Raw genomic sequence first — 27,671 nt, 5'->3', positions numbered from 1 at the left:
AGGTCATACTGGAGTAGGATGGGTCCCTAATCCAATATAACTAGTGTCCTTATAAAAAGGAGAAATTTGGACACAAATACACATGCAGAATCTCAGACAGGGGGAAAGCCATGTGAACATGAAGATAGAGATGGGGGTAATGCATCTACAGGTCAAGGAGTGCCAGAGATTGCCAGCAACTCACCAGAACCTAGGGGAGAGACATCCAATTCTCAAATGGAACTAACCCTGCTGACACCTTGATATTGGATTTGCAGCCTCCAAAGCTATCAGTCAGTTAACTGTTTTTGCTTAAGCTACCCAGTTTACTTTTGACGGTGTCTTAGAAAATGAGTACAACATGCGATTCATTTTTTCCCACTGTTCTGCAGTAATCAACTCACTGCTTACAGACAAAACACCAGCTACACACTGATCATGGACTTTACGTGACATGTCTATTGTGATGGATTGATAATCACATATACTATATTTGCATACTTATTACTCTATTTTCTTTAACTTTCATTTACAGTGCATGGCTTTCTAAGCATCCTAAGTCATGACTGATGTATCTGAGCTGATCCAAAGATATTTGAAGTGGATATACATTCTCAATTTTGCTATTACTGAAGTAAACATTCTAAATTGCATGCATATTATTTTTAACCTGAGATGTTTCATGTTTTAGTGACATTTACTGATTCAGTCACCTCTGATACAGCTTTGCCCCCTTTTTACTATAAATACTACATTTGATCCAGTACAGAATAGTTCTTGGAAGACGTTAAGATGAACTTTCTGTCATAGAATGTCCCACATTATTAGCTAAAAACAACCAATGAAATATTGATAACAAGAAAACAGTGTTTTCCTACGGTTTATAGGTTAACAAGTGATAGATTAATCTATAGTACTTTTTTTGGGAAATTTAAAATTTAAAGTGATAAGTGATTGATAGCACTCATGTGAAAAAAAATACATATATATTTTTATTCAATAATCCCACAAGTTTCTTAAGTATTTTGTTCTTACTAATTACCATGAAAAAAAGGACTCCAGTTTGTGTATCACCATTTTGTTTTGCTCGCTTCCACAATATCACATTATGTCTTTTTAACCAGTGGATTCCAGAAGATAAGCCATCTCCTACCAAAGTATTCACCGAAACATTCAGTGACCTTGAAAATCCTTTAAATAGCCCAAATTTTAATATGAAAAACATACTCTTTCATTGTTTTTATTATTTTGTGAGAATTTTCAATAGTTGTTTTATATATATTTTTACATAATTCTGTATTGGGCTATGCAATATACTTTGGGGCATGATAAGGAAAAATACTTATGGTCTTTCAGGTTGGAAGTTGCTCGTTCTATAAAACAATAAACAGAAGGTAGAGGAATGACCTCTCATTGCCTACTTAAAATGGAAAGCAAGCTATTAGAAAACAGTTACATTATACAGTATAACCTAGCATGTATTCATAACATCTATTTCCTTCGTATAATATTATCTATCTATCTTAGGCTAAAACTCTCACATGATTCATTCTATTGTTTTTAGTAACATAATGAGAGCTTTTAACAAACTAAATGATCCCCCGGTGGCAACAAACACATCTCATGCCTAATCTTTGCTTATAATACCATTTTCCAATAAAAGGAACTAGTGCTTCTTGAAAAAGTGCTGATTCTAGGTCTGGGGCAGGACATTTACAACATGCACCTAGTATATCTTATAATAATAATAAGTAAGGAATTGCTTAAACACACACACACACACACACACACACACACAACTAATGTGGTTATGTCAGAGAGACAGAGATATCAACTTAAAGAGCTCCCAATGGCTAAAGATGGAATAACTTGAGCTTCAAAGTTAGTACAATTTTATTGGACTAACCCAAATAATAAAATAAATATCCGTAAGTCCTTATTTTTATAAATGGTCAAATAAGTAAACAAATGAGCAGATGAGAATAGATTAATCTTCCTCTATGCAGAATATCCCAATCAATTTATATGGATACATCATCCTCAGGGAGGTGAAACAGAACACACACTCTGGAAGTGTGGGCTGTGTGTAGTGGTTTCCTTACAAAAAGTACAGTCTGGAAAGGGGTAAAAAGGCATAAGTCCACAGTGAAGAAACCTGACAAACATGTCCTCAGCAAAGTGATAATGGTTAACATCAGCAGTGCTCATGCCTGTTGACTGTGTGCACCATTGACATGACGTTATGAGAATGATATTTTCAGTTGTGGTCTTCTTCCCCAAACCTCCACAACCACAGCTGAATGATGAAAAAAAAAAAAAATTAAACAAATCCCAGTTGAGGAATATTCTACAAAATATCTGACTAGTTCTCTTCAAAACTTTCAAAGCCATCAAAAATAAGCAAAGTCACAGTCAAAATGACCCTAAGGAGTCAGGAGGACTCCATGTGTTGTGGGATGCTGAAAGAGAAAAAGAACATTAGCTTAAAATTATGGAAATATGAATAAAACATGGACTTCAGTTAAAACAAGAGTATTCATACTGGATCACTTATTGAGACACATGTACCATACTAACGTAAGATGTTAATAATAAAGGAAACTGAGTATGTGGTATCTGGGAACTTTCTGTACTATCTTTGCAATTTTTTTATTTTATTTTTTTTGTGTGGTACGCGGGCCTCTCACTGTTGTGGCCTCTCCCATTGCGGAGCACAGGCTCCGGACGAACAGGCTCAGCAGCCATGGCTCATGGGCCCAGCTGCCCCGCGGCATGTGGGATCTTCCTGGACCAGGGCACGAACCCGTGTCCCCTGCATCGGCAGGCGGTCTCTCAACCACTGTGCCACCAGGGAAGCCCGCAATTTTTCTGTAAATCTAAAACTACTCAAAAGTAAACAGTTTATAAAAATATAAATAATGAGATGGCATTTAGAATTAAACACTGCATGTAGAGGTCATAAGATTACTTGCTTTGGGCTAAGAAAAAACGGACGTGTTTTCAATATGACATGATATTTTGGTTTTATTTAGAGCTAAAATTAGTAATAGAACAAGATAAAATGCTTAAAATTATTTATTATCTACACTAGAGATAAAACTTTTAATAATAAAATTCATCAAATTTTAAGATAAAAGAAAGAATTTTTGACACTTATTTTCACAATTAAGATTATAGAGAAATAAATATAATATAACTGGGCAAAGAAATATAGAACATAGATTAAATGACCATCCCCAAACTGGATTTGATATTATTGGCTCATGAAAAATAGCAATATTTTATCCACCCTGGAATGAAGAAAATACAAAGTCCATATAAACCCAGTACATTTTTGGCATTATAAATCAAAGTTGTATAGATTTGGAAAAGAGAAGATGAGCCACCTTTCAGCATGGAAACTATGAAAAAATCAGTTTACTTGTTTTATTGTCAAAAATTTAAATTACTAATTTACTTCACCCTAACACAACAAATTCACTTGAAATCAAGTTGGATTCTTTCTGACAATCAACTCTACTCTCAAAATCAAAGGTTTTTCTCAGAATGAAAATATGAAAAATAATGTTTCATAGGATTTGAATTTCATCCCAAAGCAGAATACCATAATCCTTCTGAACATGGCACAATTGTTGTGTTTACATATGCTCTTTTATGGAGATTTTTATGAGGAAGTCTATGTATTTGGAAGGGAATATTATAACATGATTTTAAAAATAAGAGCTTACCACATATTAATACTTTGTGCATCTGTTGTGAAAATAAATAGCACATAATAAAATTTTAAATTCAGGTCGTGTCCCTTTCCTGCATAAAGTGAAAAGAAAATACACACTCCAGTAACTCAGCTGGTCATAATGCCTTGCTATTACAAATATACTTTTATCTACTTTATTCAGAACGGGTGGGCAACTAGCTTACACAGACTGAGAAAGATCTCAGGACTATTTTCTGAGAATTATTTTTCTCTTATATTGGGATTCTTTTATGGGACAAAGGAAGTGTGGGCTTGGTTATTTTCTGACACTGTGGTGACTAGCATAGTGACTTGAGCAAGCTATCAAAGGTTCTTTCTATGGACTGTTTATATTTTTTGTGAGACTATTCTGTATTAAGGTAGCTACACTTAAATGTATGGGCACTAAAAAAAAATGGGTACTTATAATGGAGTAGGAGTAGTTTTGTCTTTATCATTCTCCGCCTTGTGACTCTTTTTGAGTCTTGTAATTTATGGAACAATTTGTAAAATTTGGTATGGCTCCTTGTAGAAATTAACAGTGGGTTTAAAGAAAATATAATTGATTCCTGGATATGCTAGCAATCAGAGAATAGCAGCTACCCACCACCATACTGAAAAAGGAGACAGTTGGGGTGGTGGTGTTTGCGTGAGGAATGGGGGAGAATTGTCTTTCTAACAAAGCAATATTAAACCGGGACAGTTACAAAATAAAAGCTGCTAAATATCCTATAGTAAGTTCCCACCTGTCCCTCTGAAAGTAGAGTATTCCTATGAAAACTTTTGTAAGTCAAAATGACATAAAACAAAGAAGCACAGAGATAAACCCACACACATATGGTCACCTTATTTTTGATACAGGAGGCAAGAATGTATAATGGAGAAAAGATAGCCTCTTCAATAAGTGGTGCTGGGAAAACTGGACAGCTACATGTAAAACAATGAAATTAGAACACTCCTTAACACCATACACAAAAGTAAACTCAAACTGGATTAAAGACCTAAATGTAAGGCCAGACACTATAAAACTCTTAGAGGAAAACATAGGCAGAACACTCTATGACATAAATCACAGCAAGAGCCTTTTTGACCCACCTCTTAGAGAAATTGAGATAAAAACAAAAAATAAACAAATGGGACGTAATGAAACTTAAAAACTTTTCCACAGCAGAGGAAAACATAAACAGGATGAATAGACAACCTTCAGAATGGGAGAAAATATTTGCAAATGAAGCAACTGACAAAGGATTAATCTCCAAAATATACAGGCAGCTCATGCAGCTCAATATCAAAAAAAAAAAAAAAACCCAATCCAAAAATGGGCAGAAGACCTAAATAGACATTTCTTCAAAGAAGATATACAGATGACCAACAAACACATGAAAGGATGCTCAACATCACTAATCATTGGAGAAATGCAAATCAAAACTACAATAAGGTATCACCTCACACTGGTCAGAGTGGCCATCATCAAAAAATCTACAAATAATAAATGTTGGAGAGGGTGTAGAGAAAAGTGAACCCTCTTGCACTCTTGGTGGGAATGTAAATTGATACAGCGACTATGGAGAACAATATGGAGGTTCCTTAGAAAACTAAAAATAGAACTATCATATGACCCAGCAATCCCACTACTGGGCATATATCCTGAGAAAACCATAATTCAAAAAGAGACATGTACCACAATGCTCACTGAAGCACTGTTTACAATAGCCAGGACATGAAATCAACCTAAGTGTCAATCAACAGATGAATGGATAAAGAAGATGTGGCACATATGTACAATGGAATATTACTCAGCCATTAAAAGAAATGAAATTGAGTTATTTATAGTGAGGTGGATGGACCTAGAGTCTGTCATACAGAGTGAAGTCAGAAAGAGAAAAACAAATACTGTATGCTAACACATGTATATGGAATCTAAAAAATAATAATAAAAGGTTCTGAAGAACCTAGGGGCAGAAAAGGAATAAAGACGCAGACATAGATAATGGACTTGAGGACATGGGGAAGGGGAAGGGTAAGCTGGGACAAAGTGAGAGAGTGGCATGGATATGTATACACTACCAAATATAAAATAGATAGCTAGTGGGAAGCAGCCACATAACACAGGGAGATCAGCTTGCTGCTTTGTGACCACCTAGAGGGGTGGAATAGGGAGGGTGAGAGGGAGACGTAAGAGGGAGGAGATATGTGGGTATATGTATATATATATAGTTGATTCACTTTGTTATAAAACAGAAACTATCATCCTACTGTAATGCAATTATATGCCAATAAAGATGTTAAAAAAAAAACGAAGCAGCAATTACTTTAGACACATCTTACTAATGGATGCAAAAAATAAAAGAAATTGAGATGAAACAGTTGCTCACACAGTTCAAAGCTGTGGCAGCTTGATGTTGAGGTGTTGAATGTGAGTCCAGGGAAGAAGCTTGGTTGGGCCACTTTGGGGGTGTGCTGTTGCCTTTATAACCAGTCTCTGCAAAACAAAGGCTGAATGCTATTTTTGCTTTTTGCCTTTTTTCATAAAAGCGAAAATCCTCCTTGGGTTTCTTTCAATTGGTGTAAACAGGGTACTAATGTATGTCTTTCATAAAACCAAAGCAGTTATAAAGTTAACTTTTAAGAAACCAGACATACCTCTATGCCTTAGTGGATTCTCAGCCTCTATCATAAGCCCTGATGTTATGTTTGCGTGTCTGTCCTCCAGCAGGTCTTAGAGAAGAGATGCACCTGTGGTTTACACTTAGTCTGATGTAGATTCATAGAATAACCCTTTCCTCCTCTAGACTGAAACTGTTACAGGGAAGCATAAAATAAGGTTGCCCTTCTAGGCTTTTGAACCAAACTTGAAAATCTTTTTTTTTTTCTTAATTTTTTTTCCTCCTACATTAGAATCCTAGAAATTTAAATATAACTTTTAAGTGACATTTAAATAATGTTTGATTTTATGACCTAATACATTTCTTACAAGATTAGGATTCTAAATAGGAACAATTCCTCAATTTTCAAGTTTTTGCCATCTAGATGTACTCTAAAGAATGATTTCATTTTTGGTCTATTAATTTAAATTGTAAGAAATTGTTATTATTAGGCCAATACGACCTATAAATCAGCTATTTCATATGGTCAAGCTAATATTTCCACTTACTCAAGTGTCCCATATCTAATAGACAATAACAGTACCCTTTGCATTCTGAGTTAATGATTCTGGGTCTTTGCTGAGAACGCCTCAAGAATCTAAAGTTTGTCAAATCACCTTGAGAGAGGAGTTTCTCCCTCAGAATACTTCATGAATATAGGGTGACTTTGAATGGCTACGAGGAGAATCAGAGGAGGTGTGAATACCTCACTCACCTGCCCTTAGTTCCTGATTAGGTGTTTTTATTAGAGCTAAATACATGTGTTGGAGAACCCGTACAATTTAAGGCCATCTCTTGTATTTCCATTCGTGAAAAAACCTATCTTACAGAGCAGGACCATCATAACAATCAGGCACTAAGCAGGAGTGGTCAACTTTTGCAAGGAAAGGTGCCTATATTAACTTGATCTAGCCTGGAACAAAACAAAAGCAAAACAAACCTTCTCCTAACAGAAATGGAGATAGAACAATCAACGTAAAAGAGGGATAGCAGAGAGGAAAGACAGACTAGCTCTGTTTCTGATCCCAATGGAAGACAACAGAGCCTATTTTCTGCTCACTGGTGTGCGGTAACTTACAGAAAATACTGTTTTAAATTTAACCTGAGGATTTTATCGCAACAACATAATGCATTACCAGACTCTAATTCTGGCCGAGAAGATAGAGAGTGAGTAGTACTGGTTGAATATTTTGGGAAGCAAGAGTCCAAATAGAGATCAGTTCAATTGTAGACCAGTTGTTTAAAAAAGGAAAAAAAGATGGTAAAGTTTTGAGGAGAAACAAAAAGTGGGCAAGACTTCATTAATTTCCAGACAAAGACTCGGAAGTGTGGAAGTTTTAAATAGATTAAAGTTATTCTATAAAAGGTGTTAAAAACCAAACCAACAAGTTCTTTTTTTTTTTTTTTAAGTTAACTTAGAAAGTTGGAAACAAGCTAGGTATTTCTTAAAGGTTTTCTCGGTTCTTATTAAAATGACAAAGAGAAGGAAAAAATAGAAACATGACAGAATATGAAGAGAATTTCACTCACTGCCCTGAGGATGAAACTGCAGTGAATATATTAGAGTGGTTTATTCCTTGGATGGAACCTTCTAGGAGGTTAGAAATTTCCTCTTGTTACCCTCTAAATGAGATGATATATTCGCTGATATTTCTGATTCTAAAACTGGGGTCCAGTGTGAACACTACAAGTACATAACTCTCCATAGCTTTCCCAGGTAGTTATAAAAAAGTTAACATTTCTTTATGCTTATCTGTTTTTTAAACCTTGTCTCATTGACTTAACACACATTTTATTTTCTGTTAAACAAATCTTACCAACTACATGTACACTTTTTTTTTTTTTTTTCGGTACGCGGGCCTCTCACTGTTGTGGCCTCTCCCATTGTGGAGCACAGGCTCTGGACGCGCAGGCTCAGTGGCCATGGCTTACGGGCCGAGCCACTCCACAGCATGTGGGATCTTCCCAGACCGGGGCACGAGCCCATGTCTCCTGCATCGGCAGGTGGACTCTCAACCACTGCGCCACCAGGGAAGCCCCATGTACACTTTTTAAGAGTAACAATTGAGCTTTATATTTCTCCACAGTTTATTGAACATAAAAGGACCATGTTAAACTTTTCTGAAAAGCAATTTATTTTTATCTCTATGATACCTTCGATAAATAACAAGTAGATTACTTCTATTTAATATAATATTGACATCAATTATAGCAAGAAGTTTAATTTATCTTATTGATAAATAGTTACAGTGTTTTTAAAAATGAAATAACAGATTGGAGTGCTCTTCAAGGGACTTGAACATCGGTATGAACATTTAGCAAGAGTTTTGGAATTCTAATGCTTTTCCAGATCATTTATCTTCATCCTATCCATGCAAATTGTGCATCAAGATTATTATAGGTACTAGAAGCAATTACATGTGTCTAACCTATTAAGAGTACTCTAAGTTCCACATAAATTAAGCCAAATTTCCAAGAGTTAATTAACTAAATGTATGAAAACTTGATTATAATTTGGCCTCTGGCATTTTGAAAATTATTAATCCCCTTAAATTATCTTATTTTATTGCTTCCCTTTTACAGAAATTCTCTAAATACAGTAAAGTAAGAAATCATATCACCAAAAAAAAAAAAAAAAAAAGACAGTTTGCCTCTCCTGGATTTGGAAATTACACAGTTGCTTTCAACTAAAAGTACTTACAATCCAAGAAAATCAGTTAATATCTAAAAGGCAAATTTGGAGAAATCTGTATGTGAGGCTTTAAAAACGGAACTTAGGGCTTCCCTGGTGGCGCAGTGGTTGAGAGTCTGCCTGCCGATGCAGGGGACATGGGTTCATGCTCTGGTCCGGGAAGATCCCACATGCCGCGGAGCGGCTAGGCCCATGAGCCATGGCCACTGAGCCTGCGTGTCCGGAGCCTGTGCTCCGCAATGGGAGAGGCCACAACAGTGAGAGGCCCGCATACCACAAAAAAATAAAAATAAAAAAAATAAAAATAAAAAATAAAAAAATAAAAATAAAAACGGAACTTATTTTCACAAAAAGGAAAGCAGTGTTTGTTTCCAGTTTTACAATTATAAGTTTTGATCACACAATACGGTTTGAAAAAATGTCCAAGGCAGGAGAATGGGGAGCCTTAAGAAATGGTAACTTGCAGGAACATCTTCTATATTTCATAAAGGGAGATTCTTGGAAAATAGACCTTAAATTATCTCTGTTGCACCTCATCAATTTATGAGCAAGGACATAGAATAATCTCCCGTTTAAATCAGGCCATGTTAAATTTAGGAATTGTAGTTTATTTTCTTCTCTCTTTTTTTTTTTTATGGGGGACTTGAATGATTTGCACCTAATTAAGGCAGGTTAACTGCACATTTGATATATTTCTAGCTCATCTATTCATATTGAAAACATCTGTGTAATTTTACATGTCAGTTATATATGATTACAGAATTATATTCAAATAATATTATGTGACCCCTTTAAATTTGTCTTACAGTCATTTTAAATTCTCATATTTTTATTGCTTGTAGACCTCTTACAAATCGTGATTATGACCAAGTAAAGAATGTGGAATACCCATAATCTCCATCACCCAAAAATAACACTTACATGAGGTCATACTGTATTACAGTAGCCCCACACAGACACAGAGGGAAAACATTCTATGATGATGGAAGCAGAAATTGGAGTGATGCATCTACAAGCCAATGAACTCCAAGGATTTCTAGCAACCATTGGAAGCTAGGAAGAGGCAAAAAAGGATTTTTTCCCTAGGACTCAGAGGGAGAGTGGGTCTGAAGACAGATTGATGTAAGACTTCTAGCCTCCAGAACTATCAGAGAATAAATTTAAGTTTTTTTAAGACACCTAATTTATGATACTTTGTTTTGTATTCCTAGGAAACAAATACTTCATAAATGTCCTTCTTACCATTTATGGACACTACAGTCAATGGTATTTCACACCTTGACTTGTTTATACCTTGATATAAACAGAATGTTTGAATCCCAAAATCATATGTTGAAACCTAATTCCCAATGAGATGGTATCTGGAGGTGGATTATCTGGGAGTTGATTAGGTCATGAGGGTAGATCCCTCATTAATCAGATTAGTGCCTTATAAAAGAGACCCCACAGAGTTCCTTAGCCCCTTCTGCCATATGAGGACATCTCACAAGACACCAAATCTGATGATACCTTATCTTGGTCTTTTCAGTTTCTAGAACTGTAAAAAATAAATGTCTGCTGTTTGCATATCACCTAATCTATAGTATTTATTATAGCAGCCTGAAAGGACTAAGACATACATATACCATAAATACTACTCGAGGTCATCAAATATTCTTCATGGAAATAATTGTACATGATGACTAGTTTAACATAAAGAAGTCCTTCTGTAGTTATATGACCATTACCCAGTCATAAAATTTTGTGTTTTTTTTTTTTTTGCATGCATTTTATTAAGTACATGTCTGATATTAAAGGATGAGTCTTAACATTTGGGGAACTATTTGTTTTTGGAAAGAAATTGTACTAAACTAAATTGAAAGATGCTGGTTACTGATTATTGACAAATGCATTTGGCTTTGAAATTAAATTTAGTTATAATAGCCTGTTCAATTTTATTGTAGTGATTACTTATACATTTAATTTTTGATTATTTTCTTTTCCTGGGAATTGTTGATCATTTCATCTATCCAATTCTGAAAGAAGTTTAGTGAAATATCTGACTATTATTACAATTTATTAACATTTTACATATTTATCATTTCCCTTTATACATTTAGTTTCTATGTAGTTTTGTGCATACATGATGTGATGCATATCTTAAAGTTCCTTATAAACAACATAAAAATGAGGTTTTTAAGAATTATTTGACATAAATTTTAATTTTTAAGGGGATTTAGTAATTACTTAAATTAATCACATGGAATGTTGCTTTGGCTTTGGCTTACTTTAGGCTTATTATTTATCTCAAATTGTTTCTTTCTCCTGTTATTATATCCTATTATTGTTGATTGGATCAACTTGCTATTTATCTTATCTCTATTGGCGATTTCTTCTGTACCTTTCTTTTGATTTGTATAGTGCTCTCATTTTCCAGTTGTCATAATGAAACATATATTTCTATATATTATAGGGGTAAAAAAGGTAACTAATATCCTCTCTTACTTTCACTCTCCCCAGCACACCCCAAGCCACCACATAAAATGAGTTAATTAAAATGTTTCTCTTTGACACTTACTTACCAAAGAGATTTTTAAGTTAATTTTTCTTTCTCTTTTTTTCCATTCACATATCTCCAAGCTCTAAGGCTTTGCTAAAATATTATATGTATTTAGCAAGCCTTGACTAGGAGGTACTTTTAAGATATGTTTTCTCTGTTTCAAATGTTTTAATTAACACTAATTACACAATTATATTCTTTCTAGCACTGCCCATTTACAACACCTCTATTGTTATGTATTGAATGTTTGTGTTCTCTCCAAATTCATATGTTGAAGCCCTATCCCCAGGAGTGGCTGTTTTTGAAGATGGGGCCTCTAAATAAGTAATTAATGTTAAATGGGGTCATAAGAGTGGGGTCCTGATCTGATAGGTTTAGTGTCCTTATAAGATGACATGCCAGAGAGCTGTCTTTCTCTCTTTCTCTACCAACACAGGATCCAAGCAAAGGCCATATGAGGAATAGAACGAAGGTGTCTGTCTGCAAGCCAGAAAAAGAGACCTCACCAGAAACCAACCTTGCTGGCCCTTGATCTGGGGCTCCCAGCCTTCAGAACTGAAAAAATAAATTTCTGTTGTTTAAGCCACCAGTCTGTGATATTTTGTTATGGCAGCACAAGAAAACTAACACATCTATGTTCCAGACTCTGTTAAAAAATAATAAAAAAATAAAATCATAAGATTGCTAGCTGGGCACAGGATTCTTGACATTTAATTCTTTATCCTCCTTACCAGTTATTTGAAGATGTTCTGCTCCTCTCAAATTTCCATTGTAACTAACAAAGTCAATCTGCATAAATAAGCTTATTTTCAAGACAAAAACATTTTACTCTAATAATAGAGCTGGCTTTTACTCCTCTTTCCGGAATGCTTTTTGTTAAGGTTTATTAATTCTGGTCTCCAAACTTCTGATGTTTTGTTTTCCTTCAAGATTTTCATGGCTTTGATATGTTTATTCCTTGTTCATCTAGTATAGGGTTGGTAATCTACAGTTCAAGGGTCAAATCTGCCCCCTTGTCTTTTTGTGTAAAGTTTTATTAGAACATAACAATGCTTATTCATTTTTGTATTGTCTATGGTTTCTGTACTGTCTACTGTTTTCCTTAGAGTTGAATAGTCATGACAGAGATCTTATGACCAGCAAAGGCTGAATTATTTACTATCTGGCTCTTTACTGAGAAATGTCCTACCCCTGATCTAAATCACTAATTATATTTTATACTCATACCTTCTTCTCCTTCAATGCAAGCAAAATAATCCTTCAGAAATGGATTTCCAAATCTCTCAGAAAGCTCTTATTATTTTAATTTAATATTGTTTTTCCCCATCTGGCTCTACTTCACCAGGACCTAATATTACATTCTGAGAGATCCATTTATAATTTCTCTCTCATTTGACCCTCTTAAATGTCTTAATTTTTCTTTTGCCTACCTTTAGGCTCAGATGAAGCTGGTCATATAGTTTAACTAGCAACACACATTCAAACAGAGGCGAACTTTGCATACAGCAGCTGCTGGTGATGTGTTGGGTGATCAGACAGTAGGGAACAGTTTCTAAACTGATTTTGGGTAGGTAAAAAGTATTAGAAGAATGCAGGATTTTAGGAATTCAGAATTAGTGGTGGGAGCCCATGAGTTTCTGAATATGATAAAGGGATTTATCACCTTTTTCATGAACACAGTGCTGATGGCAGCCCACTTCCTTCTTTATTTCTGAACTTCCTTTAAGACCCTAGATTGTAATGTTGGTGTTTACAGAATACTACTTTTAAGGCTATAGAGTTTCCTCCTTAGTTATAACTGAGCAAAGCACTGTAAGGTTTTTCTGAGATATCTAAGGTTTATAAAGTCCATGGCAAACAGTAGCATACATTTTAAACCAAGATGTGTTTGATCAGATTTTACAAATTGCAAAAAATGGATGGAAGCAGACGGGATTTAATTTTCAAAAATTAGAAAAAGCTGACACTTGAAGAGGGAGAGGTGGTTCTAGAAAGATGGTTGCCCCACTCTCCTGCCCATCTTCCTAACTTCCATCTGTAAGTCAACTACAGAATACCTGACCCGGAAGAGGACCTTCTGGGAGCAGGTAGAACCAGGGTAGTACACGTTCTTGTACTATCTGGGGTTTGGACAGAAAGCGTGAGTGTAGGAGTTTATTTTCTTCTGTGTGAATGTGGGATTTGGTCAGAAATCCCTAGTGCAATGATCAGAATTCCACAATTCACAAAGGGAACTTCACCTAGAGATCCATGAATCCCAGACAATGAAAGTACACCATTGTGTGTGTGTGTGTGTGTGTGTGTGTGTGTGTGTGTTGTACGACAACCTGCTCATGATTTAAAGCTTCATGAAGCATCTCCAAGATCCTGTTAACACTGTGGTTCAAATTCCACCTTAATCCTTCGCCTAGGTTAGTATAAGGCTTTGCAAAAATATATATTGAGAACACAATATGAGACTAGTTTTATGCTAAATACCGGGAATTCAAAGAGAAAAAATATAAATGTGACCTACAGAATCCACATCAGAGAGACAGACACAGGACTTTTCAATGTCTTATGATAAATGCTGCAGTAAAGGTTTGCTTATATGTCATCAGAACATCAACTTAGGGCTAGATCCAGTCAGTAATTTTGCTGATAAAGATCCAGTGGTTTTCTTCATTTACTATACAATTAAAATTTTATTTTGCTTAGGTTTAAAAACCATGATAAATTCTTGGCTACAGAAGGTCTATGTTTCTAATAAAATAGAGTTTAAAATCTGTGACCATATATCCTCCAAGATTACAAATGTATTTTACATATTTCTCTTTCCATTTGATCTTGATGACAAATTGTTTGAGAGAGAGATCATATCCTATAATCTTTATTATAACCTCAGAAAACATAACAGATTAATACATAAATTATAATTCACAAAATTATTTGTAAACCTGCTCTGAACAAAGGATCCAATAAGGTTATGTTTGGTAGAGTTAGAGAGATTGTGGGGAGCAATAAAAAGGACATTTTTATGCCTGTTCTGGAAAGCCAGAATTTTATTTAACTTTGTGTTAGTGAGTGAGAAAGATCATATTTAAATAAATTAATTTCTCATGTCTTGCTTTGTACAAACTAAAAGAAGCAAAATATAAGATTATTTTGATAGTTTTTGTTTTTCTGCCTAAAAGGAATGAGTCATTGAAAGTATGAGATCAAAAAGAGAAATATTTAAACTAGAATTTATAAAGAATAGGAATAATAGGGTCATTGTTTTCACAGACTAGTGAAACACATGTTTTAAATGGTGTGAAGTTGTTAGTGATTTTAAAAATAAAGTAAAAATTAAACCATGTTGACTTCATAGCCTGCAGTGAAAACAAACTAAGCCTTAAATATTAACATTTGGTGCCATTTCTTGTCCTATGAATATTACAATGAAGACCAACTTCAACTAATCTGTCTTCACACAGTTCAGTTTCACAGTATAATTCCAGACAAATGGACTAAAATGAGCTAAGTATCTGTACACCAACTTCTTCTCAGCAATGATTTATTTCCCTAATAAAAAGTAATCAGTATTCTCTACTTTGAAGAAGTATGATATAAATAATATAAAGTATAGAATATGAAAAAAAGGAAAAAGGTCAACAAATTATACCTAGGACATGATTTTGGTATCATTGGTCTAAGAATCTGAGGATCAGAAGTTCATTTCAATCTACATTTGGCTAAATTGGCTCAAGAACCCTTGGGGGGGGTAAAATGAAAACTTTTTACTTCTAAAAAATGGAATTGGCTGTACGATTTCATTTTAGTGTGCATTTGTAAGACATGATAAACTATACACCATAAACGATTATGCTACCCTGATTATCAAGACTGTAGTTTGGTGGTTTTTATAAAACTTTAGAACAAACAGAATTTTGTATTCTTTTCATTCAATAACATTTCTATTATAAAATTAAATATGGATTATACTCAGAAAATTTTGTATTATCATGCATTTTTCATCATTACACATAGTACAAGCAATACAGGAGCAGGATGATTGCCAAAAATGTGCTAGCACTTGTATTTGAATTAATATTTTGCTATCTCTATCATTTAGGATATCATATGCATAACATATTATGTAAAATATAAACTAAATATAAATATATTAGTGTTCTATATGGTCTGCCATAACAAATTACCACTTAGCAGCTTAAAACAATGTGTAATATTTGTGACCTCATAGTTCTGACACAGCATCACCCAGCTAAAATTTAGTTGATGGCAAGGCTGCATTCTTTCCTGAAGGCTCTATTCAGATTTTATTTCTTTGCTGACTGTCAAGGGAGAGCTCTTCACAGCTTCAGAAGGCACCCATATTCCTCGGTTTGTGGCCCCCTTTTTCATCTTCAAACGCACAATGGTGTGTTGAATTCTCATCTTCCAATCTCTCTTATCTCTGCCATCCTGTGTCTCTAACTGACTCTTCTGCATTCTGCTTCTATGTTTATGAGCCCATGAGATTACTTGTATTGGACTCATCCACATAATCCAAAATAATCTTCTATTTTAAGGTAAACATCATTCCATATGCAAACTTAACCTTGTCATTTAACATAATACATTTACAGGTTCCAGAAATGATGGTGTGGAAAACAGAGGGAGGGCCATTACTCTGCCTATCACAACCCATTTCTTGAAATTGTTGAGTTCTTTAGGATCTAGCAATTAGTGCAAGAAAAAAATGTCTTTTAATCTCTATCTTTAACCAGCAGTTTGAGGAAGTTGATTGCTTTTTCAGAGGCTCAACTTATATATTGATATAGATGTATATTTACCCCACAAAGTGGGTCTGAATATATCAAGTATCTGTAAAATCCTAGCACAGTATGGCGGCACAGAGGGGGAAAAATAAAAGGATTTTCATCACCTTATCTCCACCTTCCTTGATCCTTTCCTTACCCATTCTTTTTTTTTTTTTTTTTTCCGGTGCACGGGCCTCTCACTGTGTGGCCTCTCCCGTTGCGAAGCACAGGCTCTGGACGCGCAGGCTCAGCGGTCATGGCTCACGGGCCCAGCCGCTCCACGGCATGTGAGATCTTCCCAGACCTGGGCATGAACCCGAGTCCCCTACATCGGCAGGCGGACTCTCAATCACTGCGCCACCAGGGAAGCCCTCCTTACCCATTCTCTAATGCTTGTTGTCCCCAGAAAATATATTTCTCCTTTTCTCTTTTTTTTTTTTTTTTTTTTTTTTTTTGCGGTAGGCGGGCCTCTCACTGTTGTGGCCTCTCCCCTTGCAGAGCACAGGCTCCGGATGCGCAGGCTCAGCAGCCATGGCTCACGGGCCTAGCCGCTCTGCGGCATGTGGGATCTTCCCAGACCGGGGCACGAACCCGTGTCCCCTGCATCGGCAGGCGGACTCTCAACCACTGCGCCACCAGGGAAGCCCTCCTTTTCTCTTTTTTACTCTAAAAAATCTCTTTCTAAACTAATTAATTCCCAAAGCTGGTTGTCCTCTACTACATATCCCACAATATGTACAATTTGATATATTTCAAACAGAACACATAATTGAACTCCCATCTTCCCACATCTGTCTACCTCCTGCATTTGATGCTTAGTGAATGACATTCACCCCCATCACCAAGGCTAATTCCAGAGATTATCCTGGATATTTTCATCTCCATCACCAGCCTCAATCAACCTGTAAAGGTCTATGGATGCTACCAAATAACTCTCTCAGATCTGTCCAGCTGCATAGCTGGTGTATTATATCAGGCTTTTTATCTTGGTTCTCTAAGCTTTTAGTATTGCTCACTAACATGAAAAAATTCAGAGGCTGCCTTTCAGTACTTGAATTGAATTATTGAGGATTGTTCTACACTTTTGACCACTCTCTCCTCCAAACACTCACTCTTAGCCTCTTTAAACTAAGATAACCTCTTTCTTTCCTCTATCGTGATGTGCCCTTTGATGGGTAATTTTTTGTGTCAACTTGGCTAGATGATGGCACCCAGTTTTCTTTTGTTTTGTTTTATTTTGTTTGCTCAAACGCCGTCTAGATGTTGCTGTAAAGGTATTGTGTAGATGTAGATAACAATGGCAATCAGTTGACTGAGTAAAGTTGATTGCTCTCCATAATATACATAGACATAATGCAAACCAAAGGAGGTTTCCCAAAGAAAAATAAATTTTGTGTACAGACTGCAAAATAGAAATTCTCTATGAATTTTCAGCCTTTAAATTTAAGATGACTTCAAATCCTACCTGAATCTCCAGCCTGTTGGCTGCAATGCATATTTTAACTTGCTTGACTGCATAATCACTCTAATCAATTTCTTAAAATATCTCTCTCTGTCTCTCTCTGTATATATATACACATACATACACACACAGATATACACATAGACAAAATAACCTAAATACAAGGAAATATATATATATATTAATATTCCTATAATATATTATATTATATATGAACTATAATATATCTTCTTATAGAATAGTCTATACAATATCCCCAAGTATGAAGACTGTGAAAAGGCTAGCCCACAAATACCTTCTAGAGCCAAACAAATGCAGACTTAAAAGTTAAAGTTAAAAAATATTCTCTCATATCAATCACCAATTTCCATTCCTGTTGATTCTAACACCAAAATAACTCAAAATTCTTTACCATCTTCTTTTCCATCACTTCATTATCTAACCTAGTCCAATCTTTTAACAGCTTGTCTACATTCATTCATTTTTTGTCTTTATCTTCAATAGTATTTCTTTGACTTCAGAAAAAAAAAATACATTCTTCCTAACCTATTTTTCCAATCTCATTCCTCACTATTTCCCCCCTCTAAAACTCTAATTAAGTCATTACTGTTCATCTTTCTTCTTAAGGTCTTCTTTTATGCTCTACCCTTGGCCTGGGACGCTCTTCTTCTCTTCCACCTACTTAACTTCTACTGAAATCTACATCTTACTGTCCACTTATTTTATATCTTCAGGTAGGTCTTTATGTTATTCAGTCTCACTCTCACTGTATACTTTATTTCCATTTGTTTTAGCATTCATTAGACTTAATCTCACTAGTTCAGTATTACTCTTTCCTTGTCGAACACAAAACCTCATAAGGACAGAGCTTGAGTTTGCCTTGTTTTCACCTATATCCCTGTGGCTAGACAGATAATCACAAACATTTAGTATTCAATACATCTGTGTTCAAGGATGAGCTAATAAATGCATGAATGCACTTTCCTCTATTTCTTCTGTATAGATTCTCCTCAAATTCACCATTGCTCCATAGTTAGATTCACTGTCCTTGAACATAAAATTAAACATACCAAACCTCTGCCTAAAATCATTCTGTGGTTCACCATCAATTTAAGAATGAAATTCACATAGCTTGCTATGGCACATTTGACACTTCATTATTTAAATTACAGGGAAAATACATATTAAATAATGAAGAGCCCTACAGCTCCATTGTTTCCTTGTAATCCCAGTAAAGATAAGGCAGGGAAATAACAGAATTAAAACTGTGAAACTGTCACGGTTTCTTAATAGATTCCCCCAAACCTGAACAATTTCCCTGGGCACTGAGGACCCAAAAAAGTTCCCAGATCTGAGGAATCATAGAGCGGAGGAAATTTTTTGTCTTAATTTCTTTGTCTTTAACTTTTCACTTCTATTCTGTACAGCCAAGTTTATTTGTCAATTTAGAGAGAGGCAACCAGTAGCAAAACATAAGCCTGGATATTTACCTGACCTTTTCTTCACACTGTCATCCCCTGACTTCTAATACTGTACTGCTACCTAAACACAGCAGAGCTAGCTCTTGTCCCAGACCTCTCTTCTTCAGCAGTATCAAACTAATTGCAGTTACTCAAATTCACCATATTCTGTCATTTATTCAACAAATATTACTCAAATGCCTACTTCATGTCAGACAATTTTCTATGCTTGAGTAAATAAAATACATCCTTACTATGTTACAAAACTTATATTCTAGTATCATGCATGTGTATCTTATATATACTAATGCCTTTTAAGAAAATGGGTTTCCCCAGTTCTATATGGAACACCCAAAACCACCTTCCAAATTCAGCTTAAATATTGTCACTCATGAGAAATCTTCCACATCTGTTCCCTCAGTACTATGCAGAGCATGATTGCAGCACTTAATATGAAACTTTGTAATTGCTGAGTAGCTTTTTCATCCAGGACTCTGATCCCGTTCAGTGTGGAGACTCTGTCATCACCCCCTTTATATATGCAAGTTCCATCCTGGCCTCAGATGAGACTTTTCACTGAAATAATAGACAACACTGAATCACAGTTAAATGCTACATTTATACCTGATAAACGTCATGGGGAAAAAAGAGTGGTACAGATTGTTTTGGGTTATGGACTATTGAGGGAAAGGTTAAAAGTGAGTGTCTGATTTAAGGGATAATAGTAAGAGAAGGGTCTTTAATAAGACTGAGTAAAAGCTGTACCATAAACTTGTTTGTTCTGATCCCCTTCCGGCTACAAATGTGTTTGTACTAATAGGGATGTCTCTGAAGAAGTAAGGTCAGACCCAGTGGATCTACTTCCTCTTTACTTAGACTTAGTGATTTCAGTCTCTCTTATGTCAGAATCATAATACTTTAATCTAGTTTTCAGTCTAGATTTCTACATAGTTGTCCAAGTGTGGAGCTCAGAGTGATATGTCCCAGTGAAGCAGAGTGCATTTTTAATGGACCTAATTTGAACAGACCTTAATTTGAGACTATAAGGAAGAATAATTTTCTTTTTACCACTCATTCTCCACCCACCTGCCCCATGTAGGAGGTCCTCATGATCAGTGTTTTTTGTTTTTTGTTTTTTGTTTTTCTACTGATGCCTATGTTAGTACTCTTGTCATAGACTCTTAGTCCATCTGGACTGGGCTTTGTTGTGATTTCTTTTCAACTGTTTGAAGGCTGAATAAAAGACTCACTCTCTAGACACATTCCTAATGAACAAGGAAGTATATGCATAATGTTCTCCTTTAACTGACTCAGTTTTGTAAGTTCACAGCTTCATTTTATAGTCTCATCTAGCAGATTAAGGTATAAATCAGCATAATAGATGGGGCAGGAAGCTTATGTGTGATTTCAAGAGAATTTCACTTTTATCTTCCCCAGGAGTAGAATTTATCCATTCATCACTGGCTAAATTTTCTACATTCACTAGCAAACTATGGTTCAGCTGGTAAACCTAAGTAATGGGATCTGTATTTCAGAATCCTGGGAAACTGTGTGTTGGTTAAAGCAAAGGTATCAAACAATTCATGTATTGCAACTCACTTTGGCTCATCAGTATCCATGAATAGGTCATCTTTTGTTACTACTTATTTCGTGCAAAATGAACAGATTTAAATAGCCAACCATTTCCCCATCATCTAGTAATTGTATACTAAAATTGTTAGTGTTTCATCCTGATTATCCATCTCAAATCAAATACATGGCTGAGGAACAGGGTCAACCTGCTAATATTAAGGCCATGTATAATCACAAATTGTATAGCTATTATAAACACAGATTGTAGAGTCAGATTGGCTGGGTTCAAAACCTGGCTCCACCCCGTATAGACGTTGGGAATTTACTCATATCACAGTCTCCATAGGCTTAATTTCTTCACCTATAAAATGGCGAGAGCATTGGAACATCTAGGACAGAATGGAGTGAGGATTAAATAAAATAATTGATGGAAAGTTCACAGCACAGTGCTTCGTGCAGAAAAATGAACAGTAAATTTGGAGCTTCATGATGTAAGCTATGAATATTAAAAAAAAATGTGAACTTGGACAGGGAGAAATAAGAAAACATTGAATCTTCCTAATACTTCAAAACACACTGAAGATGTGACATCCTTTAAAATGTTTGTCATTTCCAGGCTTCTTTAATAAGAACTGAATATCCATTGATATAAAATGTCTGTGAGATACTTTAGAGACAAAAACCAAATCTTACAGATGGTGAAAAAATTTGGGGATTTTAAGAAAGGTGGCTATACATCCTGGTTGATCTAATAAAATCCAGATTTATATATGCTCTCATGGTGTTAAAAATTAACAGCATCCTCATTCATTCTCAAAATGATTTTGTTTGAATAATAAATTATATGGTCACACTACTCCTTTTTTTTTTTTTTTTTTTTTTACTTTTGGCTGTGTTGGGTCTTCGTTTCTGTGTGAGGGCTTTCTCTAGTTGTGGCAAGCGGGGGCCACTCTTCATCGCTGTGTGCAGGCCTCTCACTATCGCAGCCTCTCTTGTTGCGGAGCACAGGCTCCAGACGCACAGGCTCAGTAGTTGTGGCTCATGGGCCTAATTGCTCCGCAGCATGTGGGATCTTCCCAGACCAGGGCTCAAACCCGTGTCCCCTGCATTAGCAGGCAGATTCTCAACCACTGTGCCACCAGGAAAGCCCCTGGTCACACTATCCTTAAAAGATGTAGAATCATATAAACGTTCTCCAAGCTCTCAGTTAATTTTATTTTTGCTTGAGCACATATTCCACAGAGAGATTGAAACAAAATGTAAGAAAAGTATGTATTTATTCACTAATCAGCAGTTCAATTGGTCTATGTGACTATTAGGTTTAATTGCCTGCAAATCATGATCTAGTACATTACTGTTGGCAACCTGATTTCCATAAAGAGCTTCCAAATCAAATATTCAGTCAACATACTTCCAGCTTATGAACCCACAGCCCAAAACAAAAATTCCATTGAGTTTTAAGGTATTCTGATAATAAAGGAAGGTTTTATAAAAATGATAGTGACCTAGGATAGAGACAGTTATTCCAAAATTACATTTCTATGGTAATCAGGCTAACATAAAAATTTAATGTGAAAAGTTAAATATCAAGGTTGCTTTTAAATTAATCAGTTATAGTGTTGTTGCTGTTCATCAAATCCTCATGCTTTTTTAGAAAACTAAATGATTGTATGATGTATTTATTTGCACTAACACACACTTCATGTTCTAAACTGAAGAGTAAGAGGACTATAATCTATGTTGGAAGACAATTCTCAGTGGGCCTTTTGTATTTCTGCATATCAGGTGGCCAGAGACACTGGTAGCCTTTTTCTAGACTATCTTTTTAAGGATGTTTGCATAAGGAGTAGTCTAAGACAGAGAGAGTGTCTCCCTCCAGAGCAGACGGCAGGTGTGTTAAAGTTTAATAAAGATAATGTCTTCCCACTAGGGAAAGCTTGGGCAACTTTGCTGGCATCTCATTATAAAAGTTTGGTGTTTCCTAAACTCAGGTTTCCTCAGCTGTGATGCAAATCACAACATTTTCAGCATCCACCTAGACCCACCTGATCTGCCTCCATTGGATTACTGGTGTATGAAAAACAATGTAAATATGAAGCTCATAGTGTCTGCTCTAATATAATAATAAAGTCCTTTGTCTGTGACCCAGGAGTCTTGAATCTATGTCAGCATTTATGAAATTGTGGCAGGCTAATTTGTTACCATGCAAACCAGTAAATTTCTCACCATTGAATCATAATGAGAAACATGTATTAATACTCTGTATGTGACATTTTATTTTTCTGTTCATAGGCACACTTACATCTGGGGATATGTGTGTGTGTGTTATTTGCAATGCATGCTTTTAAGTAAACTATATTATTAAAAATGAGTTTTACTTCACAACTATAGAAATATGAATTATGACCTCATACAAACCTAAAACTGGTCATGTTATCAGAAAAAGAATAATTTGATTAAATTACTTTTTTTTTCTTAGTTTAAGGTCCAGCACAAACATAATTTACTAACAACTTTCTTAATGACTTCTGGTAATGAACTTAACAAAGAAAATATCCAAATATTATTTCCACAAATTTATCACCACTTCTATTGATAGATAGAGAAATTACATATTTTAAAGAAAAGCAGAAGTCTATAAACTACAAATATTTATTTGCTAGAGACATTTAACAAATTAATTAACTTGTTAAATTAATGTAATTTTAAAACCTTAATTTTACAAGGATATTTAATTTTCCTTATTAATTTTCTCTCACATAATAACCTCTGTAACCTGTACTACAAAATGATGGTATTTTTTTGAACTTCTATTTTTTAACCTGTACTAATTCCTGAGCTAATATACACCCTTAGCATACTTTAACTCACAAATGTCACATCAAATCTTGATAGAATTACCTCTCTGGTATGTTAATATAAAATTATAATTCCAAATATTGCAGTTTAACCTCTGCATTAGATTTAATAAGAAAAAATAAATAAATGGAAAAGTTGTTGAAACAAATTATTTTGTAAATAGAAAGGACTGCATTAGTTTTTTACTCTTTGTTTAGAACCAGAAAAATAAAGATTGAGAGGCTAGAAATACTTACCTAACAGCATAAAATTCAAATTATCCTGTGTATTCTGACTCTTCTCATCAAAACTAAATTACATCTTTATTTATTAAATTTTGTGAAGTTCTACTTTATTGAGAGTTTCCAATAATAGCTTTATTCTGAGAACTATCTGGTAAATTAAAGAGGGATATCTTTTGTCATTTCTTCCATCAATATGTGGTTTCTATTTCCCTTTCCCCTGAAGATGTCTGGTAATGTGATGGCCTTCAATTAACAGAAAGGATCTAAAGGGACGCTCTGTAACTTCTGAGGTTAGATCTTTAGAGATTTGCATCTTCTGCTATCACCTTTCTTAGAAGGCTCCTTTTTTATAGCTCAAACACCATGCTGTAAGGAAGCTGAAGAAACAACATGAAGAGGCCCTAAAAGCTCATGGAAAGAGAGTATTTCAGATATAAAAACCCTCTCAACTGACAACTCCAAATGAGTTCCCAGTCACCAGCTTTTCCAGCTGGCAGCTCCAGCTGAGCTCCCTGCCAAGATCAAGAATCAACTGCTGGTCACATGACTGAGGCCATTTTGAACACTCCAGGCAAAGGCTTGCAAGCAGTGAGAAGCCATCCCTGTCCAGCCCTGTCTGAACTTCAAAATCATGACAAAGACTTGTTATTATTTTAGGTCAGTTGTGAGCAAATATTTATGTAAAGGTATATATGTGAGCCACATGCAATCTTTTTCAAACTTTTAAAAAAATTCTACAATCCTTTAGAAAATGTAAAAGCCACTCTTCACCCTTGGGCTGAATACTAAGGAACACTGGGCAGGGTTTCGCCCATGGGCATAGGTTGCCATCCCCTGCTTTAAGCCACTGAATGTTGGGGAGTTTTGTCACACAGCAATAGAAAGCCAAAACAGACTATATCATGTAATCTCCACATTATTTACATTCTAAAGGATTCACTTGTTAAAATGTTTGTTGTAGAGAAGTGTGTAAAGTCACTTGAAGATCTGAGTTTTCATAGATGTTTCAATGCTCTCGTTCACTTCTATGTAATCACTACCACTTTTTCTTCACTTAACCCACTAAGGGTATAAAACAATATAAAAAATTTTACAGGTAAAAGATGCTTTCACCCTTGCAAAGTTAATTTTTGAAAGTTGAATGAATAAAATAAGAAAAATAACTGATTTTAACAGATTCATTTTAGACCATAACACTGCAACTCATTCTTTATCCAATTTGCAACTGAGAGTTTTCTCTTTTTTTTTTTTTTTTTTTGCGGTACGCGGGCCTCTCACAGTTGTGGCCTCTCCCGTTGTGGAGCACAGGCTCCGGACGTGCAGGCTCAGCGGCCATGACTCACGGGCCCAGCCGCTCCGCAGCATGTGGGATCTTCCCAGACCTGGGCATGAACCCATGTCCCCTGCATCGGCAGGTGGACTCTCAACCACTGTGCCACCAGGGAAGCCCAATGATGACCTTTTTAATTTTTTATATAATGAACTTTTTCCCAAGTATAAATACTTATTACTATCAATCATTTTTTCCCTATTTTGTAAATCCATCTCTTCTCAGGTATTCTTCCCATGCTAGTGAATTGCTTTTTGAGTATATAGATATTATTATCCAGCCACCACTTAAGACAAATTCCCATCACCTAAAGTATCAAGTACTACTGTTTTGCTGAAAATGCATGTTTTTTCTTGAACTGCTCCCTATCTACTTGAACATCACTCTGTTCCTCTCTTCTGATTCCTAAACATAAACCTGACTAACTCTTCAATATACCTCAAATAAGACATTTTCTTTCCATCTGTTAACCTTTACATGTGCTGATTCTTTTTTCTGTGCTACTCCCCATCCCCTTTTCTCCATTTATCCAATCCTAACAATTCAGTGTAAATTTCACCTCTTTTTGAAAACTTCCAGGACACATATGAGCAGAATGCGTTGTTAAACTTAGCTTTGTTTCCATAATAAACTGTGCATTTTAAAAATAAACTCTATATTCTGTTTAGATTTTGATTTCTTCAAGGAAAAATGGTAGTGAAGTATTGACAGATTCTTACAATTAATATTATTTATAAGTTCTCTCTCTTTGTGGAAGAGCCAGAGTCTTTTCTTTCAAATATCAACTTGCTTTGGTGAAGTTATTCAAGAATAACACTGCATTTTTACTGATTTCCTATAAAAGTGGCATTACTAAATAAAAATAAACGTTTTACTAAAGCCAAAAGTAAAATAAGAACATATGCTGTGAGATACCTAGGTGCTCTATCTACCAAGGTACTCATAAAATTTTTCTGTTTTGATGAATGGATGTCAAATGTTTCCCAGACTTGATTTTTGTCCCCTCAAACTTAATCAGAATTTACTTGACATCAGCAGCTAGCTGTATAGTGCCTGCTATTATCAGATAATTTTTTAAGAACACAAAATCACTGTGAATCAATATAATCTCCATACTGTGGTATGAGGAATTCTAAGATATCCCCTGGTATCTCCTTCCACTGGTGGTACACGTTGTATAGTTCTCTCCTCTTGAGTGCGGCTGGGAACAGTGACCTGCTTCTAACAATACAATATGGCAAAAGTGATGGGACATCACACACATGATTAAGACTTACACCATACAAAAGTCTGTGCTAGAAGAATAGAGTCTCCTGCTGGTCTGGAAGAAGTAATCCTGTACACTACGAACTGCCTATGGAGAGGGTCACATGGCAAGAATCTGCAGTTGACCTTTAGATTGTTGAGGGTCACAGTCACAGGGCCACAGTGAAATGAATTTTCCCAAAAACATGAGTGAACCTGGAAACATTATTTTCCATTTGAGCCTCCAGATAAGAATGAAGCCCAGTTGACAAATTTATTGCAACCAGGTGTGACCCTAAGCAAAGGACCAACTAAGCTGTGTCTGGATTCTTTACCTACATATATTGTGAGGTAATAAATGTATATTGTTTTAGGGCACTAAATTTTTAGTAATTTGTTATGCAGCTTTAGGAAACTAATATAGAGCATCAATAAAATTTGAATACATGTATTATTGGCTGCTAATATCAGGTATAACCCCTTTCTCTAGATTTCACCTAATGTGGAATTTTCTAAACACAGTAAGAAAATGTTCAGGATATGAAGAATCCTAGACACTATTCAAAGTTTACTCCAATAATCTTTAATCCCTACTCAAAATATTAGTTAAATATATTTATTTTGATCACATTCATTTCAGTCTTTTTTATACGATTTCTCCCTTTTCTCTATGTCTTATTGTTCTTGACTTTTCACCACCTGAAGTTGTTCACTTTGTGGCTAAGTGATCCTAGCAATGGATTTACATAAGCACATTTTTACAAAATATGCAAAAGTAAAGATTTTAACCACAATTGTTTAAGAATACTGCCTCTTTCAACTTTGGTCTCCAGTCTGCACACTTCCTTTCTTATGTGTGACTTTTGAAGTGGCTATAGTTATTCTGGAGATCCAACTATGGGAAAATGATCTGGGGGCATGGTTAGGAGTTAGCCTTATTCATTTATGTTCAGAGTAACTTCTGTATCTTTTTAAGTTATTGCCAACTTTCTTAATGTTAGAATATGTTCCAGAAACACGTCTATGGCCTGGATTTCTGACTCATACAAAGTTGTGAAACCCAGGATGTGTATAATATGTGTTTATACTGATTATACTCTTAATGTAATCAGAGAAAAGGCGACCTTCACAGAATCTAAATTTGTTG

Source organism: Mesoplodon bidens (assembly GCF_964165515.1).
Source record: "Mesoplodon bidens genome assembly, chromosome: 4".
NCBI lineage: Eukaryota > Metazoa > Chordata > Mammalia > Artiodactyla > Ziphiidae > Mesoplodon > Mesoplodon bidens.
This window is presented reverse-complemented; position numbering follows the sequence as displayed.